We start from the raw sequence: 13,918 nt of genomic DNA, 5'->3' as shown, positions 1-13,918 counted from the left end.
GTCATAAAGTTACCTTCAGATTGGACTCTGCACTCATATAAATAAAGACTTTGGGGGGACATATGCCACAGAAATAAAGGAAGAAAGCACAACAATAAAGCATAATTCTAATTCTAATAGGTACCAATCAGGCATAAACACAGAAAACACACTGCATTTGCCTCCTTGCCTTATTTGGACATGAAATTTTATGGGAGCAGTTTCTATTACATTGACTATGTGCTTTTAGACTTTTCCGCATCCTACTTTTAACCTTGTTGACACAACATAGCGGGCGTAGCCTGCTGAAACAACTTTTGCTGGAAAGATTAAGATTGGATCCTTTATTGATAATTAGATAAGAATAAACTTTACAATTTTTAGCAGGTAAAACACAGGCTTCCCAATCAGGAAGCTTAATGTGTATATACACACTTAGTGTATATACATTCATATACAGAAATACTAGTTGATGGGTGGGAATTTTTATGCCTCCTGTATACCTAGCCTCGTACAATGGAAGACACAAAGAAATCTTATTTAGTTTATTAGTAGGTAAGTCCAACTTGTTAGTTTAGTAGTGTAGGTGAATCTCCCTACCACTAAATAAGAGCCCACATGAGTGACCATCCTGCCACTACCCAATCATTTGCCACGGCTTTCCCCATTCCCCGAAAACTCGTAACAGCTCACAGTAGATATAAACAAGGGTACAAGAAAAATGGGACAATCACAGAAAGTATTTTCCGTCATGGAAAGAGCATGCAAAAGCAATGGATACAGCTCCTTAAAAATGATGCATATTTTTGCTATCTGGAAAATACCTCAGCCTCACTCTAAAGCTTAAGTCATTCTCCCTAATCCTCATCCCAAAGAGTAAGATAAAAACAGACTATCCGAATGAACATGTTCGCTGATTGGCAAAGGTCTAGCAAACTCGGGGATACTCTTAAGTCATTTGTAAGTGTCACGCTACTATCTGGAAAAAGTTAACATCACCATTCTCTTCACTGCATGATTCCAACTAAATTGTCATAGGCTTTTCACTTAGGTCTTTTTTTTACCTCTTTGTCAAATTCCCTATGTCTGTGATGAGTCACAAAGGGATAGTATGCATTTGCCATATATTTAGCCAACTTTTATTTTGGCCAAACTTTATTTTCATCTTGCATCTGTATATTTGAAGAAAAAAAAAAAAAAAAGAGGGGAAGGAGACATAAGGAAGGGCTCCAATCATCCTGTCTACAGCTTAAATTTTCTTCCAGATGCCAAAAGAATTCATTGAAAAACCAAATAAAGTGATGGTTGGTTTATCAGATGGCTGACCAAAATAGGAATTTTACTTAGCCACAACTGAGCTTATAAATCCAAATTATGGAAACTAATGTTTTAATATCATAATATCGTATATGTATGTATGCATGCCTTCTAAAAACTTACAATAAAATTACACTCAACAAGGAAAAATGATACAGGACACAGTAAAATAAATCCAAATACCTATGATTCAAATAATAGATGCAAGCCATCATTTGGAAAAACAGACACCTGATAATTATCCTCCTACTACTAACAATTTAAAAAGTACTCTGCAATGTCAGAAAAGTACTTGCCATTCATATTATTTCTCATAACCTTCCAGACATGGGTAAAATATAATTTATCACTCTATAAAAATATAATCAGGGTTCATACCAGTGGGATTCATTTATTCACTGGTAACAATCTGAAGATTTCAGCCGACTACATGCTTGCTTTCACACTTCCACCCAATATACGTTCAAGTGCAATTTTAATTGAAACTGATCTTCCACTTCAGATTTCAAATTAATTCTTCTTTGGAGTACTTCATGCTTCAGACACCCTTGCCTTGCAAAAAGCCCTATGTCATTAGCAGAGGAAATAGAACACTTTTTCTAAGCTTGCAGGTATTGATTATCTATTCTCACATCGAAGCACCATTGCCATTCCACACTGTATTAATCTCTTTGGTGTTAAGACTCTTTATAAAAGACTGAGAATTATACCATTAATCGTTTGCAGTTCCACAAGACTCATAGTATTGAATGCTTTGTTTTTCACAAATTTGAATAAATGCTTTTATGTAAAAAAAAAATACTAAATAAAACTATGGTTAACTTAAAGCTATTTGGGAAGAGATGAACACTTGAGAAGAAGCCTTCCTCTCTCAGACATGGTATTACCCATCTATAATAATAAGAGTCACTTGCACTTTAGTTTCCTCTTACTGACTCTTTTTTAGAAGTAACAAGACATCTGCATTTTGGCAGCAAGACCCTTCTGAACGGCTCACCAACTCCAACACGTCAATCTAGTACACAAGTCTGTGTTCTTAAAAGGGGAGAGGTAAGGGCAGGGGTAAAAACCACAGGGCAGTCTGAGTTGCCAAAAGTAACTTCCTGTTCACCTGCTGAAAGTCTTAAAGAAATGAGATTTTGATTGAGACATACTGCCAACCTCTAAGTTCCAAGGGAATGTAATAGTGTTTCTCATTCAACATGGGATGATAAATATATTCTTTTTAATGAATTCAATAAACATACCTGAAACCCCTGGCTGAAAGTTTGATCTCAGGGTAAATGTCCCTTTGTGAGGGACACACGGGGGGGTTCTTGGTTTCCTTTGGACCCCATTATCACTATTGTATAATGTACCATTTATACCTAAATGTCTGTCTTCCCCACTAGTGGTAAACTCTGAGAACTGGTTCCTTCTATATCTTGTACAACTTCATTCCAATGCCTACCACAGGGGCTCACATATAGTAAGCCCTTAAAACGAATTTTTAGGTACAAATAAATGAATTGAAAGAAGAGAGAACTGAAAGAAGAGATTAAAGAGTGGCAAGAGTTCTACTTTCTAATGACACTGCTATGTTTTCTCCACATTATTTTAGTTTTAGTTTACACATCTATCTACTGACTTCTTGCTAAGTATTCCTCACTCCCTTGGTCTCCAGAGTCAGGATGTCAACTTCAGGAGTAAATACTACTTTTGTTCTTCAATAATATATTAAATTAGTTTGAACTGTTACAAGGTAAAATAAGCTGCAAATATGCGATGTCTATGAAAGAATCCATGTTCACATTTAACAAGCCCAGCAAAGGTGACTATGGCTTTTTAAAGAAAGGGTGCACTTTCGAAAGCAAGAGTATGCCACTCTTGCTTTCGACGCCTTCTGTGAAGCATCATCATTTTTAAAACCGCTCTTATTTTTTCCATGCTTTAACAGACCTCTGTAATCAAAGAAGGTCAATCAAATAGGAAATTGAGTCTTAATGATCAATCCATCACTGTATCAATTTAAATACAGAATCAACACTTGCTCAGTCCTAGACACAGTGCTGAGAAACGGGAACTAAGGAGCAGGGCTGCCCCAGTTCCTTTGGACAGTTTAAGCTGCCTGTGGCTCACAGCCACTCCTCTGTACAATGAGGTGCCCAGACACCAAAGGGTGGCTGAAAGGATTATATTAGATAATCCATGTGTTTAGAGCATTATCAAACACTAGAAGTTCAGTAAGTGCTGCCTGCAATAATTACTGCCTTTATTACTGGCTTGTAAATGTACAGCAGACTGTCAAGAAACTGACTAGGCAATGGATGGAACAGACATGTAGCTAAGGAAGGTGGGTGCAAGCATTTCACGGCATGCAAAGGGAGAGGAGGGGCTCCACTTCCCCAGGAGAGAACTTATGACGCTTGAGTGAAGTCACTTCCTGCAGTGCAGAGAAGTTTACTAGCCTGTGGTCATCTTATAGGCATTTTCCATTTGGGCAGAGGCCAACAGTCAAAAGTAGAGTTTGCCCCTCTTGGAAGAAGAGCTTAATCCCATCTTTGGCTAGATATAGTAAGTTCTCAGTGGAGAAGCCTAGCAAACATCAACTCAGTCAAGCGATGTAGGTTAACATCCCCATTGAGACCACATGGTTACCTTGGACGTCTGACAGGAAGTGGTAAGAAGGGCAACCTCTGTGGTATCTTTTCCAAAAATTCAAACCCTTGTATAATGATGGGGAATATATCAGACAAACCCAAAATAGGGAACATTCTATATAACTGACAAACACTCCTCAAAAGTGTCAAGGTCATGAGAAAGACTAAAACGCTGTCAGAGACCAGAGAAGATTAAGGAGACACAGACAATAAATAGAGCGTGGTGTTCTAGATTGAATGGTGGAATCAAAAACAAAAATAAATGGAAAAACTCATGAGCTCTGAGTAAGTTTGGCGTTCAGTTAATAGTAAACACACCCATGTTGGGTTCCTAGTAGGTCCTTGTCAAAAGGTCATTCTTTTGTGGCTACTCTGCCAAAGAAATGAAGAAATTATGGAGGAAACTGCATAGAAGACAAGTAAAATGTAAGTTGTGCTAAATGAGTTAAATTTTACTATACAGGTTTTACTGGATCTACTAGTATGCATTTAGGCCATGTCTGTGGCATGATATATGAGGGAGATGGGCACTGAGGGAGATGGGCACTGATTTATGGGTAATTCTGGGATGATTATCACATCCTTTTTGGATAAAGGGAGCCTGCACACACACAAGACGAAGGAAACGAGACTAGGGTAAAGAAAATAATCAAGTTCATGGGCGATATTACTTAAGCTTATACAGAAACCTTATATAAAGTTGGAGAAATTCAGTTTTTAAAGCTGTCATTAAGAAAAACATCATTAGCTTAATCTATAGCTCATTTGTGCAATAAAATAACCCACTTCTACCTCCTTAGTGTGCCACTCACAAGTCACTGTATGTTTCTCACTTTGAGATGTTATAATTTATTAGACTAGCATCAGGAAGACATACTTCTACAGTAGGGAGAATAAATCACACGACTTGAGATTCATTCCAACTGGCATGTTTAAGGCAGACAGAATTCCTCACGTGAAAATAATGACAAATACCATAAATCTGGGCTTGAGTCTGAGACCTCACTTCATGCACAGTTTCTTTAAGGCAGATTTAGCCCAAAGGACTTGGTTGACACATACAAATTTTAAATCAGTGCTAGTTAATTCTATTCAAACAAATATCAAATAAAAATCTGAGAGAAACACCTTAATGTGGCCCTACCATCACCCCCAGCCATACTACTTGAAAAGTTCAAATAAGGACAAATAAAACTGGTCAGCAACAAGAATTTTCTACAATTTAAGCAAACTGTCTCACTTCAGTATAGTTCTCTGTTAATAACTGACCTAAGATAAAAGTTGTATGAGCATAGAAATCATACTTTTGTCTAAAAGCAAGGAATTTCACATACCTATCTATGATTCATGTTCCAAACAGTGGTTTCTTTAAATACGTAAGAGGTTCTTTGCTGAAAATAAGCATGTACCTTGAATTTATTTTACCACAATAGATCCAAATAATGGTTTCTATTCACTAATGAAAAGCCATTAAAAATAATGAATTCTGTCTAAATCTAATTAAAAACAAAACTAATATACACGTATGTGCTGTTTCCAGTCAAATATGCTTATTAATGCCTCCCTCAATAAACTTATATTAAAAATATTACCTGAATCCGGGATTATTACTCTGCATCTTGTTGTCTACTTTTAACCAACAGCAACAATCCAAAATTATGTGTATCATTTATTACCTACTATTATAATTAATGCTTTTTATCCGAAATCTAATACACATGTTTAAATTATTCCATGTTTTAATTAAAATCTTTATGGGATTCTTCTTACAATTCTTTTGCATTCTCCAGTACTGGTAGCTTAATTACTTCTTGTGCATTTATTGTGTGTACATGAAAAATGGAAAAAGTCTTAAAAGGCATGCATATTGCTGCTTGCCACTATTTTTACTTTATTCATACTCAGTTATAAAGCTGTTCAACTTTGTTGATAGAAATATTCTAAATTTTAAGCCAGTTAAGAAAATATAAAGTTACTTTGCAGACAATGAAACACATGGTTTTCAATTTTAGGTGTAAAAACTGCAGTGCTCCATTTCATATCAAGGTGTGCTTTAAGAAAACTATCAACAACTAACCATAATAACAGAAGTAATAGCAGACAATAACATCAGAAATAGAAACTACTTTGTTCATTTTTTAATACCATTATCTGTCTAATTTCCCAGGGTGTCTATTTCAGGACTGGATGTTAAAACTATTTCAGGTAAAATTTCATTCAGCACCAAAGCCTAAACTGGAGGTCCCAGACTCTAATCCCGATGGTAAAAGCTTCTCTGGAGCCTATTTTACTGTTCTGGAAAAGGAGGGTATTAAAAAGCGTAAAGATGGCGATAATGGCTACCTTTTAGTTCTGGGCCACAGACCTCTAGGCTGAGTAAAGGCTTAAAAGGAGTTGACTGATTTAGTGACGCCTGCATGGGTGCATAATATGACATTATTAGGGTACAAACCACAAACATGCATGCCATCCGCACACTGCAAGATTCTGAAGGTCCTTCAAAGACTTAAAAGTCTTTGACCTATGCATGCTTAGGTGTATCTGGGGTTTAAAAGTTGTATCTTTCAAGTTGAATCTACCCCACATCCAAACATTCAATAAAAATTTCTACCAATAATTGGGATCATTTATTCACCCAAAACCTAACTAGTCTGACTTCAAGTTGTACCAACTTTATTCCTGCTTCTCGTAGATACAACATGGAACTGGTTTCAACAAGTATCTGAGATACTAACAAAGTTATCACAATTCTTACTGGCCAATGCCAAACATCTTAAGTGTTTATAAAATGGAGATGAGTTGGTTCCAGACCTGAAGTTTTCAACCTTAAAGTTAGGTACACCCTCAAACAGTCGACATTTTGACACTAATATGTTCTTTTAGAATCCTGACTTTCCATCAAGACATAATGGAAACAATCATCCAAGGATTCAAAAGGTCACACGGCAGAGTACAAAGAGCACCGGGCAAGGTGACTGTCAACTTGAGTTTAGTTCAAGGATAACAAGTAAGCTTTACCTTGCATGTTGGCTCCAAATAACTCACAAATTGTATGATTAGTTACTCATAAAGACAAGATTAATGAGCAATATCTTTCAAGGGGGACAGTCATGTCACATATTTGCTCTTTCCATTCTAGTTTCATCTCTGGAGAGTGGACACGAATATGGCAGTGGTGATGCTTTATAAAAATTCGATTTTGTTACATGTAAATTACAGGGTTACATTAGATCACCTCTAAAGCCCCTTAAGAGTTCTAAATTCAATCAGAGCACATCCTGCAATACCTGGAAGAATCAAATAGACACCAAGTATTTGTTGATAGTCCAGCCGACCTCCAAACCCCACCAAGTACCTTACTAAAAGTAACCGTGAGGATGTGATAAGGGTTTAATAAATGATTTACACTAAGAGCACATCCAACAGTACTTGGCACATACCAAGTACTCACTAAACACGATTATCCATACTTTCCTCTAGGAACACACATCCAAATACTAATATCTAAATGGCATGACCCTGACCCAGCTTCAGAAATGGCACCTGACTAGTATATGGCAATTAGTGGCATCTCATCCTCCTTGACAGGAGACTGAATCAGGAAAGGGTGTTAACCCAGGCCTAAGCCAATTAGTGCCTGGAAGATGTCTCAGTTCAGAAGGTGATATGGTTTGGCTATGTCCCCATGAATTGTAGTTCCCGTAATCCCCATGTGTCATGGAAGCAACCAGCTGGAGAAAAGTGAGTCACATGGGCAGTTTCCCCCACCCTGTTCCAGTGATACTCAGTGAGTTCTCATGAGATCTGAGGGTTTTCTAAGAGGTTTCCCCCTTTTCTGGGCACTCATTCTCTGTCCTGCCGCCCAGTGAAGAGATGCCTTCTGCCATGACTGTAAGTTTCCCGAGGCCTCCCCAGTCATGTGGAACTATGAGTCAGTTGAACCTCTTTTCTTTATAAATTACCCAGTCTCAAGCATTTCTTCACAGCAGCATGAGAACGGACTAACACAGAGGGACTGGTTTAGGTTGGTACTACTCACAAGGCAAGGCCCAAAATTTTATTAGTGTCTGTGGGGGAGAAGAGGCCCTCCTTCCTTGAAAGTGAATGAAGAAGGAAGGGAGCAGAATGACCTGCAATCAGGAGGCAAGCAGCTGAAGGCCAGAGCTGAAAAGTAAAAAGACAATAACAAGAGAAAGGGGGAAAAATAGAGAGGAAGATCTGACCAAACCATGTCTGAAATTTAAATTTTATCTCTAGACTTTTCAGTTTTAACTGCCTTTGTATTTTAACCCATCTGAGTACGCTTTCTGCTATTTGTAACTCATAAATATAGGATGTAATCAAAATGCTGGTTTAAGAAGACCAACACTTAAATTATTCAATGTTTTCACTAAGACGAAAATGTCAAATTATAAAGATAAAAATCAGGAATGCATTTTGGATGGAATATATAAAAATAACAACCCTAAATTCCCTCCTCCTTCTCCCTATTTCTTCCTATCTTCTTTCCCTATAAGAGAAGGATGAACTTGGCTAAGGTTTTAAAGATCTCATTTAGACAAAAGAAGAAGAAACAAGCTCTGAAGTCCATTGCTGTAAATTTTTACTCTGTTAACACAGTGGTCATGGGATAAGAATCCATGAAGCACTTAATGGGAATAGTTGCCTCTTGCCAAAGTGTTCTGCCTCGGAGACATGCCACCACTCAAGTTATCATGTGGGAAAGACTTGCTGAGGTGAGCATGCCTTATTCTGAAAAGTCATAGATGCAACCCAGAGAGCAAAACAAAACTGCCAGTTAAGGTCTGGTTTAAACATGGCCAGGATTTCCTGTCTCTGTATGGAAGGGCTTTTCACGCCATTACTCAGTATCATGCTCCATAAGATTTTGTTTAAAATTAAAAAAGATCCTCAAGCTCACGAGAAATTTCAATCACAAGTAGGAAAAGGGAAAAATTCCCAGAGACAGAATTTGGGAGTCTGCTGTTTAGGAGGGCTGAGGGTCTGTATACTAACCCACTGACACGAAGACTGAGAGGATAAAAGAAATTAAAAACGGTTTTACAAGGCACTCACTCAACAGCACAGGGGCCTGGTGTGGATGGGATGTGGGACTAGGAAATGCTTCAGAGGGTGCAGACAGGATGACTAACTCACTTCCTGTGACAACCATAAAAGGAGGAATGTTTCCTCCAAAATATATTAACTATTAAATGCTATCTGGGGAAATGCCTAAACATAAAACACCATATTTATGAGATAAAGCCAAAACAACATGATGAATTCTGTGTCCCGCTGTCACACTGTGAATAGTTGACTTTAATTTGTACTTCTCTCTATTTCAATAAATTCGTAGTGTAAGTAACTTCCAGTAAATGGGACCTAGGAAAAAAACTAGAGGGATTTTAGCAGAAATAATAGTCATAAAAATCACCTAATCAGAGACGCCTTCTGACCTAATTATCTAAAATAGCACCCCTAGCCACTCTCTATTTCGTTAGCTTTGTTAATTTCTCTTCCCAGTACAAGGTTGATGAGAAAATAAGCTCCATGATGTCAGAGACTTGTCTATCTTCATATCTGTTCAATAGGGATAGGACTAGGGTAAGGCAAACAAGGCACTCACCAAAAACTCAGTTATCAAAATAAATAATATTTCAATAGTGTCGTAAAATTTGAAATGAGCTCAAAAAATCTATGATGAGCAGACAAAGAAAGATATTATCAGTAACAGTGCTGTGCAAAGACTAATGGACTCTGAACCAAAAGGAAAAATCAATAATCAACCATATTGCATCAAAATCTAAATTATCTTGATAGCTGAGTTTTTATGTTTTATGTTTAAAAACCAAGTCCCACCTCTGCTATCAAATGACTAACATCAACAATTCATCATCCATTTGGAGAATATTCACGACATTCATTGTAATGAAAACTTTCTACATTTTATCTTCTTTGATCCTTTCAACAATTTGTGTTAAATATGCCCTAGCTTCCCCATTTTACAGATAATGAAACTGAGGCTCAGAAGCTAGAAAACTTGCCCTCGTGTAGTATGTATAAGATCAAACAGTCAATTCCAGATCTATGGGACTAAACCATGCTTCAAAACAGGCGTTTGCAAACTACGGCTGGTGAGTCAAATCCAGCCCACCACCTGTTTTTATAAACAGTTTTATTGGAACTTGGCCATATCCATTCATTCATATATTGTCTAATGAGCAGATTTGAGTAGTTTTAAAAGAGACAGCAAAGTCTAAAATATTTATTATCTGCCCTTACAGAAACTGTTTGTTAACCTTGGTTCTCAATCACAAAATATTGCTTCCCTGGCAGAAATACAGCATATAGGTAATATGTACATCTGCATACCTTATGTACCAGTAACTTAATACATATGTTTACGAGAAAGCAAATTAAATTTCAGCAATGTTTATAATATGAAATAACTGGAAATAATGCAAATATCCACCACTAGAAACTTGGTAAACAAACTCAAATATTTTATTACATAATACTATGCAACGGTCCAAAAGTAGATGACCTTACTCTAGGACAAACCTCAAATGAATCCAAGATTTAAATGTTTAAAATAAATATATAAATGTATAAGAAGCAGTTGTGGGAAGAATTAGAGTAGGGAAAGCATTTCTACATATTAACTAGAAGTCAAAAAAGACTGATAAAATCAAATACAATAAAGAATACTTAATGTTCTGCATTGGAAGAACTATGGTAAAAAACATCAAAAAACAAATGATCAGCAAAACACATTTGCAATCCACACTGCAAAAAGAAAAGTTCTCTAGCACACAGAGATTCTAGAAATCAGTCAGCTCTAAATGTCAGCCAGGTGTGGTGGCTTACACTTGTAATCCCAGCACTTCGGGAGGCCGAGGCGGGTGGATCACTTGAGGTCAGGAGTTTGAGAACAGCCTAGCCAACACGGCAAAACCTCCTCTCTACTAAATTTACTAATTTTGTAAAAATACAAAAATTAGTTAAGTGTGGTGGCAGGTGCCTGTAATCCCAGCTACTCAGGCTGTGAGGCATGAGAATTGCTTGCTGCAAATGAGCCTAGATCACACCTCTGGACTCCAGCCTGGACGACAGAGCGAGATTCCGTCCCCACAAAAAAAAAAAAATAAATAAATAAAAGGAAATACAAATGGCTCCTTACTGTAGAAGTTGCTGCTCCTCAAAAATAATGGGAAACACAAACGAAAACTCTATAGGTGAGATTTCACCTACTAACTTTGCAAACATTCAAGACTTTTGATTACACACAGTTAGCAAGGATTTATTCAAATCAACATTTTGTTTTATCACTACTGAGAAAGTGATATAATTCTTATGGAAGAAAATTTGGCAATCACTATTAAAATTATAAATGTGCACTGCTTTGAAACGAGCACTAATCCTACAGACACCCTTCGCATTTTTATAAGATTACTCATGGCAGCACTGCTAGTAATATCCAACACTGGAAGCAAAATAAACATCCATCACTCAAGGGCTAGTTAACTAAACTATGGCAAATCAATACAATGAAATAGTCTGGAATTTGTTGGGGGAAAAATAAACCTCTTTAAACTCAAATGAGAAGACCTCCAAGTTACATTTTTAAATTAAAAAACCCAACATGCATTATGTTACACCATTCGTGTTTCCAATATGAGAAATAAAGTGGCCGTATAGATTCATTTTTACATCCATACAGTATCTCTGTAAACATGTTTAAGACACTATAACACTAACAGAGGAAGAGGAAATAGGAGTAATTTTTTACTACTTATTATTTTATGCCCTTTGAACACTGAATCATATAAATATCTTACCAATTTAAAAGTTAAATTTTTAACAAACCATAGAAATTCCAAATGGAGGTAGAAGTATCTGGTGCCATTCCGTGAAATAAAAGCTAGTTGTAGAACTATTATTACAGAAATACATCACATCATGTAAAGAAAAAATAAATACAAATCAAAACCAGCAATGGTATGTACACAAAAATTAAGAGGAAACTTCCTAAACCATTAATGATGATGACTTCTGGAATGGAAGTCAAAACATACATGCGTAATCCAGGGAGATACTTATTTTGGATAAGCATGTAGTACTTCTATAATTAACCAAAAACATGTTAAAAAAATTAGACACACCAACTCATGAGACCTTGATCTTAGAACATTCTCGATGAACTCTGAAACCCCTGAGGTCTTATCACATCATAGCATGCATTCTCAACGGGGGTGACACTACCTCTAGTAGGGTGGTCTTGCCCCCGTGAAGTAAAAGTTTGTTCTTGGAGTTTGGGGGGTGGGGGAGGGCAGAAATATCTTACTCTTTTTACCTTCAAGGCACAAATATACATAGAGCACATAATCAGATACACAATCTCTCTGTGGTATTAAAATCTCAGGGACTAGGGGGTGATTAAAGGGAAAACGTCTGAAAAGACTCCTGGGGGACGGGCAATAATAAACAAGGTTGAGAAACAACGCAGTATGGCATTATGTGGGAGAAAAAGATCCCTACAAGCCATGCGCGGTGGCTCACGCATGTAATTGCAGCACTTTGGGAGGCGGAGGCAGGCAGATCATCCGAGGTCAGGAGTTGAAGATCTGCCTGGCCAACAGGTTGAAGCCCCGTCTACATAAAAAATACAAAAATTAGCCGGGCATGATGGTGGGGAGCCTGTAAACCCAGCTACTCGGGAGGCTGACGCAGGGAGAACTGCTTGAACCCAGGAGGCAGAGGTTGCTGTGAGCTGAGATCGCGCCATTGGACTCCAGCCTGGGTGAGATAGCCAGACTCCCTCTCAAAAAAAATTTTTTTAAAAGACCCTACAGTCTTTTTCATGTGATGTTATATCAGATCTATATTAAAACAAATAATTTATTTGAAACTAAAAATGAGACAATTTATTATTAAGAAGTCAATACTGTATTTTATGTTAACCGCATATGAGAACACTGTAAGTTGCTAATATACCCATTAGTACAAGTAAACAATTAAGCTGATGCTGTGATTTAGACCCAAGTTTATACAACTCTTCCATTACACTGCACTACCTGTTGCTTCTCTACTGCATTATATTTAAATTTCACCCATCAGTCTGACCTCCTGGGAACTAGGGAGATCCTGACTGTCATCCAGTTTCTGACCTACGCCTCCTGGCAACACTCACAAATTTAATAAATCCATCTCCTTTGTCAAGCTGTTTGATAAAAATGCTCAAAAGGCCAGGGCTAAAGATAGAACTCTCCATTATTACAGTAGTGCATTATCTAGAATTCCCTGGGAAGGGTTTTTCAATCTATTATGAATCTTCATTTCTCCAGGTCAGCTCTGAGAACATCAAGAGATATTCTGTCAAGGATCTTGCTGAAATGCATCCATGTCGGTTGCACTTGAAAATGTAGTAATGCTTTCCAGCACACGGCAGGGTTCCTCAACAGTGGGTAACAAGGGACCTCCCTTGGGGAATATTAGAACATGGTTCTTCAAGGCTAAGACATAGAACTTCACCTTTGTGACTCAACATATGACAGCGGAGGCATTTGGTAAATAATATTGCATCAAATAAATAGGGGTATACAAGGAGAATATATATATAAAAGAGCAAATCAGTGAAAATAGAAAAATGGCCTGCTTTGTTTTTCATTGTGTCTAAATTTGTGATCAACATAAAATGTTTGATTAAAATCTTTACAGACCATACGAATTATTGTAATTTTAGGGGCTAAATAGATCATTGATGGAGGAGAAACACATGCAACTCTGAGAGTTACAGAAGGGATATGTTTACATTGACAGCAAAGTGGCCACCATAAAAAAAAAAAAAAAAAAAAGTATCCTTCAGAAAAATACCTAGAATTCCATTTTTAAGTGAAACACAGTTTCCTTTTAGGACTTACATGGTGAGATGTGGCAGCTCACTAACAATGGTCATGGATGATGAAGACAATGTTTCTCAAATG

General features: G+C 37.2%; 1 protein-coding gene across 2 annotated transcripts in view; it reads right to left on the bottom strand.

Moving 5' to 3' along the window:
- PTPRG (protein tyrosine phosphatase receptor type G) overlaps positions 1-13,918 on the bottom strand; it is a 745,156-nt gene that overhangs the window by 310,038 nt on the left and 421,200 nt on the right. The window lies entirely within an intron of this gene.

The sequence above is a fragment of the Macaca thibetana genome, chromosome 2, assembly GCF_024542745.1.
Source record: "Macaca thibetana thibetana isolate TM-01 chromosome 2, ASM2454274v1, whole genome shotgun sequence".
In the NCBI taxonomy this organism is placed as follows: Eukaryota; Metazoa; Chordata; class Mammalia; order Primates; family Cercopithecidae; genus Macaca; species Macaca thibetana.
Note: the sequence above shows the minus strand (reverse complement) of the source record. Positions and strands in the feature narration are given on the sequence as shown.